The sequence below is a fragment of the Magnolia sinica genome, chromosome 1 (assembly GCF_029962835.1).
Source record: "Magnolia sinica isolate HGM2019 chromosome 1, MsV1, whole genome shotgun sequence".
In the NCBI taxonomy this organism is placed as follows: Eukaryota; Viridiplantae; Streptophyta; class Magnoliopsida; order Magnoliales; family Magnoliaceae; genus Magnolia; species Magnolia sinica.
Genome location: NC_080573.1, coordinates 108,862,907 through 108,871,254, shown reverse-complemented (window position 1 = coordinate 108,871,254; position 8,348 = coordinate 108,862,907). Strand labels below are relative to the sequence as shown.

General features: G+C 39.8%; 1 non-coding gene across 1 annotated transcript; it reads left to right on the top strand.

The window, feature by feature from the left end:
- The first annotated feature begins 5,523 nt into the window (after positions 1 to 5,523).
- LOC131222636 (small nucleolar RNA R71) lies at positions 5,524 to 5,630 on the top strand. The gene has a single exon (XR_009160132.1). It is a non-coding gene; the product is annotated as a small nucleolar RNA R71 (small nucleolar RNA).
- The last annotated feature ends 2,718 nt before the right edge of the window (positions 5,631 to 8,348 follow it).

The following is an 8,348-nucleotide window of genomic DNA, read 5'->3' as shown; positions in this document are numbered from 1 at the left end:
CCTTTTTACTCTTCCAGCTTTTGATTTTTCCATCGATGGCTTCACGCTGTGTCAACCTTTTTAAAGATCTTTAACAGGTAGTTGTTTTCAAACACAAATGTTTTTTTTTTTAACTGGATATTCTTCTCTCTTTTTTTTTTCCAAGAACATGATGGACAAATTCCCAGGTTGGTTCCTTTCATGCTTAGTGATTACCAAGTTAATAATTCAATATCGAACTGAACCTTAATCTGCAAGCTAAATGTGACATGTAAAATCATGACTCAATCAATGTTTAAAACTTCTAATCATGGATTAATAATTTGAACTTAACTATAAAATCTAATAGGTAACTGAATCCAAGAGTCGTAAATCACCACCATTAAGTACCTTATACTTCTTAAATCAAGACTATCCTTCAAAATCACTCGAATTCACAAGAATTTTCAAAAAAAAAAATTCAAAAATTTTCACAATTTTTGCTCAAGATTGAGAAAACACTGATTAGGTAACTTAATCTCCCATCTCCAACCAAAAATCTACATTGTCCTCAATGTAAAAGATATGAGTATATAATGCACATGAGACAATGAAAGTAAAGGAGAAGTGATGGAAAGGTAGTACCTGAGGAAGGAATTAAGAGGCTTTTCCAAATGATATCAACGTGAAAGTGGGTCAGCACAAGAGTGAAACCAATAAAAGCAAACTATCCTAAAACAACTGGAAAGCAAATTATCCTAACAACATAAAGCCGACTATCCTAAAACGATATAAAGCAAACTACCCTAGTCTTATGAAAGCAGTAAGCCTACCATGCTTCCATCAGACTAGGAGATCAATCCTGGTAAATAGGATCATTCAGAGGCATGGACATGTCCTCTGAATTAAATTTCTCAACAAATGGCTTTAATCAATATCTGCTTACTTTAAACTCATTGCCATTGTCTGGATTCCGAATCTCGACAGTCCCATGAGAAAAAACATTGATAACGGTGAAAGGGTCGTTCCAACGATATCGGAGCTTACCCGAAAAGTGATGTAACCAAGAATTATATAAAAGGACTTTCTGACCTGGCGTGAATGATTTTCGCAGAATGTGTTGGTCATGAAATGCCTTCATCCTATCCTTGTAAATTCTCGAGTTCTTGTACACATCATTTCAGATTTCTTCAAGCTTATTTAATTGAAGTTTACGTAGCGAGCTAGCGTTGTCCAGATTGAAGTTCAAATTTTTAATTGCCCAGTAGGCTCTATGTTCCAACTCCACAGGCAAGTGGCAAGCCTTTCCATAGACAAGTCTAAAGGGAGATATTACAATAGGGATTTTAAATGCAGTATGGTAAGCTCATAAAGCATCGGTCAATCAGATTGATTAATTCTTAAGATCAAGGTTAACCGTTTTCTCCAAAATGTGTTTGATCTCCCTATTGAAAATCTCAGCTTGCCCACTTGTTTGTGGGTGGTATGGAGTGCTCACCTTATGAGAGATACCATATTTCTTCATTAAATTCTTGAATAGCCTATTATAAAAATGTAAGCCCCCATCACTAATGATGGCTCGAGGTGTTCCGAACTGAGAAAGGATATTCTCTTTTAAGAATTTAATGACCGTGCGATGGTCATTGCTCTCACACGGAATTGATTCGACCCATTTAGTGACATAGTCTACAGCGAGCAAAATATATAAATATTTAAAGGATTGGGGGAATGGTCCCATGAAATCGATGCCCCAGCAATCAAATGCCTCTATGATAAGGATGAGGTTCAACGGCATCATATTTCGATGGGACAACACTCCCAATTTTTGACAACATTCAAAAGCTTTGTAAAACTCATGAGTGTCTCTTAATATAGTGGGCCAGTAAAAGCCACACTGCAGAATCTTGGTCACGGTCTTTTTAGTAGAAAAGTGACCACCACGGGCTTGAGAGTGACAGAAGGAGATGACACTCTGATGCTCATCGTCTAGCACACATCTTCGTAAGACTTGGTCTAGGCAATATTTAAATAAATACAGATCGTCCCAGAAGAAGTTGCACACCTTGGTGAAAATTTTCTTCTTATCTCGCGCAATCCAATGTGTCAGTGTGAAACCTATGGCAAGATAATTAGCAATATCAGCGAACCAAGGTCAATGGGAGACTTTAAACAATTGGTTCATCAGGTAACATGTCATTAATATGTGGCGTCTCAAGGGAATCAAAGGAATTAAGGCGGGAAAGATGGTCAGCCACTACATTCTCTACTCCCTTTTTATCCTTTATTTCTAAATCAAATTCTTGGAGTAGGAAGATCAATCTTGTTAGGCGGGGCTTAGCATCGTTCTTAGAAAGAAGATACTTGAGCGCCGCATGATCTGTGCAAACGATGATCTTGGATCTATTCAAGTAGGACCTAAATTTGTCCAAAGTGAACACTACGGCCAAGAGTTCCTTTTCCATAGTCAAGTAGTTTACTTGGGCAGGATTTAGGGTTCTACTTGCGTAATGAATAACGTAGGGCTTCTTTTCTTTTCACTAGCCTAAAATCGCTCTAAGAGCATAATCTGACGCGTCGCACATAAGTTCAAAAGGAAGGCTCCAGTTGGGTGGCTGTATGATAGGTGCAGTGGTTAATATGCTCTTAAGCTTCGTGAAAGCTTCCTGGCATTTCTCAGTCCACTCGTATGGTGCATTCTTTTGAAGTAGATTATATAAAGGATGATAGAGAAGACTGAAGTCCTTTATGAATCTTCTATAAAACCCGGTGTGTCCTAAAAAGGATCGCACGTCTCATATATTCTTAGGTGGAGGTAGGTTAGAGATAAGATCAATTTTTTCCTTAACTACCTCGATTCCTTTGGATGAGATGATATGTCCAAGGATAATTCCCTTACAAACAATAAAATAGCACTTCTCGCAATTGAGTACCAAATTCTTTTCTTCACATCTTTTCAGCACACATTTAAGACTCTCTAAGCACTTGCTGAAAGATGAACCGAAGAGAGAGAAATCGTCCATGAAGACCTCTAGATATTACTCCACATATCAGAAAAAATACTCATCATGCATCGCTGAAAAGTAGCGGGGGCATTACATAGTCCGAATGGCATCCTTTGGTAAGCAAAAGTGCCATAAGGACATGTAAATATAGTCTTTTCCTGATCTTCAAGGGCTATCTCTATCTGATTATAGCCTAAATACCTGTTAAGGAAACAGTAATAGGAATGACCAGCTAACCTTTTCAAAATTTGATCGATGAAGGGCAAAGGAAAGTGGTCCTTCCTTGTGACAGTATTCAACTTCCCGTATTTAATGCACATTCTCCAACCAGTAGTAACTCTATTTGGCACGAGTTCATTCTTGACATTGGCTACGATGGTGATTCCAAACTTCTTAAGAACCACCTGAGTTGGACTCACCCATTGACTATCAAATATAAGGTATATGATACTAACATCCAATAGTTTAAGAACCTTAGCCTTAACCACTTCCTTCATGTTTGGATTTAGTCTACGTTGTGATTGCTGAAAAGTCTTCGCATTATCCTCAAGATAAATGCAGTAAGTACAAATCAAATGGTCAATTCCCTTGAGGTCCGCAATCGTCTATCTAATGGCTGCCTTATGCTCAATGAGAGTAGATATGAGCATACTCACCTGTTCTTGCTTAAGGTGGGAGGAAATCACCACCGGGTATGTCTCATCTTGACTTAAATAAATATATTTCAAATCAGAGGGCAAAGGTTTTAGGTCAAGCTTCTGTGCCTTGAGGTTAGATGGCAGGGGCACTTCTTTGGTTTGGGGCAATTCTTCAAATTGTGGCCTCCACCGGTTAACTTCAAGTACCGGCGCAGTATCAAGCATAGCAACCATCTCCTTAATCATGTCATCATCAAAATAATGGGAGTGGGACAAGTACGTCTCTAGAGGGTCAGAGGCTAAGGTCAGAGGCATTTTATCTTCCACGAAAGAGTCAATCATGTAAATGTCGTGGAAATCGCCATCATCCTCTAACCGTTTGCCTGTATTGAAAAAGATGTTCAACTGTAATTCATATTCCCAAAAAACATACTCATGACTCCATTCTTGGAATTAATGATTGCATTTGAAGTGCCAAGGAATGGGCGACCAAGAATGACGGGAATCTGAGTGCTCATGTTACCGATGGGTTCCGTATCTGGGATAATAAAATATACAGGGTAGTAGAATCTGTCAACTTGGACCAATACATCCTCAATTATTTCTCTCGGTATACGAACAGAGCGATCAACAAGTTGTAATATGGTTAAGGTGGGTTTTAATTCACCCAAACCTAACTGTTTGTACACCAAGTAGGGAATCAGATTTATGCTCGCTCCTAAGTCAAGAAGTGCGTGCTTAATACAGTAATTTTCAATTACACAAGTGATAGCTGGGCTACCAAGATCTTTGAATTTCTGTGGCACATTTTGCTTTAGGATGACACTCACTTTCTCAGTTAAGAAGACTTTCTTTTAAATATTTTACCGTCTTTTGGTCTTACACAAGTCTTTTAGGAATTTTGCATACGAAGGTATTTGTTTTATGGCATCGAGTAGTGGAATATTGACCTTCACTTGTTTCAACACCTCTAGAATGTCCTGAGAGTTAGAGAGAGGTTTTGGTGTAACCAATCGTTGAAAAAATTGAGCAATCGGCTTCCCTTGAGGTTCCTATTCTAATTCTTGTGGAGCATAGCTAGATCCATCATCTTTATCCTCTTCCGGTTCCTTAGACTTTTCGGTCCTAACCGGAATGGTTTTGTCAATGGTCTTCCCATTCCTAAGAGTGGTGATAGATTTAGCTTGCTCCATCTAATTTGAAGAGCTTGGATCACTTATCTCATATTACGGTTTAGGATTGGGGAGAGGTTGAGTAGGAAGCATCCCCTTTTCCATAACCGTCATACATGAATCCATCTTTTGCATAAATTTTATAAGTTCTCGTATTGCTTGAGTAAGCTCTTGTGAGGAATTTTGGACCGGTTCTTCTTGAGGTTTCCCTTGATTTGGATTTTGATTGAAGAAACCTTGAGGAGTGGCAGTTTGTCCATTCCTTCAATTGAAGTTTGGATGATTTCTCCAACTAGGATTTGTATTAGAGTAGGTTCATTGAAAGGTCTTTGGTAATTGTTCACAACAATGGATTGCTCATTCAACACCTCTTGAAAGGCAGGTATTGTTGGATAATTTTCAGTTGTGTGAACGTTGCAAGCATAAATACTGTAAACAATTTCCTTATCCTTATCCTTCTTTCATTCAATGGCCTCGAGTTTCCCGGTGAGATAAGCCATTTTAGCATTGATATCATTGTCCTCTTTTAGGAGATACATTTCACCCCTCTTCTTAGATTGAGTCAGCCTAGACATGGTGCTTGGTTTTGGGTATGTGTCCCATGATTGTGCATTTTCAGCGAGTCTATCCAAGTAGTCTCACACCTCATCAACATTTTTATTCATGAATTCCCCATTGCAAATTGTTTTGATCAATTGGCATATAGAAGATGTCAGACCATCATAAAAGAAGTGTGTAATGTGCCACGTTTCAAATCCATGTTGTGGGCATGAACTGACAAGATCCTTGAACCACTCCCAACATTGGAAGACTGTTTTATCCTCCTTTTGGGTAAAGTTCATGATTGACTTTCTAAGGGTGTTTGTTTTATGATGTGGAAAAAATTTTCTTTATGAACTCTCTTATCATATCATTCCATGTGCCAATAGATCGAGGACGTAGTGAATGCAACCACGTCTTAGTTTTCTCTTTCAAAGAAAAGGAAAAGAGTTTCAGCCTGACCGTGTTATCAGACACATTAGGAAAGTATAAAGTGGTTATGATCTCATCGAACTCTTTCAGGTGTAAGTATAGATCTTCTGACTCAAGCCCATGAAATTTAGGAAGGAGTTAGATCACCCCTGGCTTGATATCCATGTGTCATGTATTCTCAGGAAAAACTATGCATGAGGGTGTGCTCACCCTCGCCGGTTATAAATAATCTCATAAAGTACGAGGCGGGGGTGCTTGATGCACCTCATTCTCATCCTGGACTTCCCTAACCTTAGGTTGAGGTAGTCCTTCTGGTTGATTGGTCAGTTGATTTGCAGTCATAACCTCAATTAACTATGGGGATCTCGAGCGATGTCAAGTCCTACGAGGGATAGTCAACCCCTCAACCAATTGTAACGTCTCGAAAAAATCCATACAAGGACCTAAGTACTACCTTAGGCAGAATCACCTAAGGACCGTATCCTATCGTAATTAAGCCAAAATTTGGTTAAGTGCTAAACTAAATAATCAGTGGATTTAGCTTAGGCCACCATTTTCACAAATGAGAAGACATAAAACCATTAATACCACTGACTCAACACTACATAAAGACTTAGGAGAAATCCCATGAGCTTGTCGCTCTCGGGAGTACATTGAATCTCCGTATCGGACCTAGACCGCACGTCAAGAGTCCGATGACCACGAAACTATAGGGTTATGTCCATCCTACTGGGCTTGACAACTACTGTAGGAATCGAGCCCAAATAGTGTCCAGAAATGCATAACTTGAGCCCTGAGTAAAGTGTGTGAGAAACACGAATATCTTTAGAAAATGTAATAAAACTAAAGTGAATTGGGCCATTCACTCACACGCGAAATTGAAGATTTCAGACCGTCAGTTTCTGACTAAACTTCACCCATGGAAAAAGAAAATTTCCCTGCACATATCCGTATACTTGTGGCCCCGATTGAGTAAGAATGACCATTGATCTGACACAGGTCCTGCACGGTCGATCAGCTTATCAGATTATACTAAAATCATATCCTGTGATAGATCCATTGTCAGGGAACTTACACTATGACGTAGGTGAGTAGTGGGCCTCCCTGTAAGCCCCGTTTGTCAGAAACAGTCGCCCTTTGGATATAAACTAAGTATACCATGGCCCCGGGGCCATTTGCATCACTTCTGGGCCTATATATAGTCCATATACCACCTCATCTCTCTCTCATACGAATTTCTCCAAACCCTAGGAGAGAGAAGAGAGAAAGGAAGAGAAAAGAGTAAAGAGAGAAGAGAAACCTTGGGAGATTGTTGCAGTGTTTCTCTCCCACAATTCCACGCACTGAATCACCTCCCCATTTCGCTACACCACCTGTTTCGGTTACGATTTGGGTAAAAAATCCAAACCCTAATGTCGTAGTTGAGATCCAGAAAGGTTGTTTGTCAACTTAACTAACCGATTTCACCATTTATGTAAGGCCCGTATTCTAGCCCGTACCGTCCCGTAGGCTTTCGTGATCCTCCTAGTAGAATTCCAACCTTCGCACTGTATTCGGTGTTTGCGCACGATCCTAAGCCAGGTCCCGCGCACCGACGTCGGCTCGATCCGAAACTTATGTCTTGGCGATCGCGTCATCGCTGCGGTTCCAACGCCGTGACTTGCGCACCGAACCGATCCCAGGCAAGAAGATGCCGATCAGTGTTTATTCCGAAGAAACACCGCGCGTTGCGGATTTTGAGAAAATCTCTACACAATTAGTCTCATCAATCAACCATTAATGTAAGCCTTACATCAAGTACTTCACCCATTCCCTTTTTTTTCAAAAGTCCACCTTCTTTCCACCTCACCACTCCTCTTTTTCCCATTTTCAACATCAACCATACCCTTTTTACAATTTTTCAACCTAAACCATCCCCCATCACACCTCACCCATCCATATCTCCTCTCTCTCTCTCTCATTTCTCAAATCTCCAAGCAACTCAACCCCAAGCCTCATACGTCCAAGCTCCCATCTCCCTCTCAAGTGTGGTCCACCTTCCATCATCCATCTACACCCTCCCATCTCTCATCCCCACCATCAAGAGTCCATCAACCTCCATCAAAGTTGAAGCTAAGGAGCATTGGAGTCTAAGGGACCAAGAAGAAGGAAGACAAGGTGGGTGATTTGTCATTATTTTAAATTTTAGGGCCCACTTGTTGGTGGGACCCATTTGGATGTATGTGATTTAATCTAGAGGGCCCATAGTGGCGGGGTTCCTCTACCTCACCGTATATCTTTCTCTCTATCTCTCTCCCTTTCTTTCTTTGTAATGGTGTGGATCCCACCAATGTGTTACATCTACCCCGTCCATCTACATCAGACGGTGTGGTCCACTCTATTACAGGTGATGATCCACACCATCCACTGTTTGGATGGGCCCAATGCATTTTTTTTGTATATATATACTTATATATACATATATGTTATATTTTATATAATATATATAATATATATAACATAATATGTATTATATATATAATATGATATATATATTATATGTATATATATATATATATATATATATATATATATTTGGTGGGCCACGTCCACGTGAGGCCCACCAC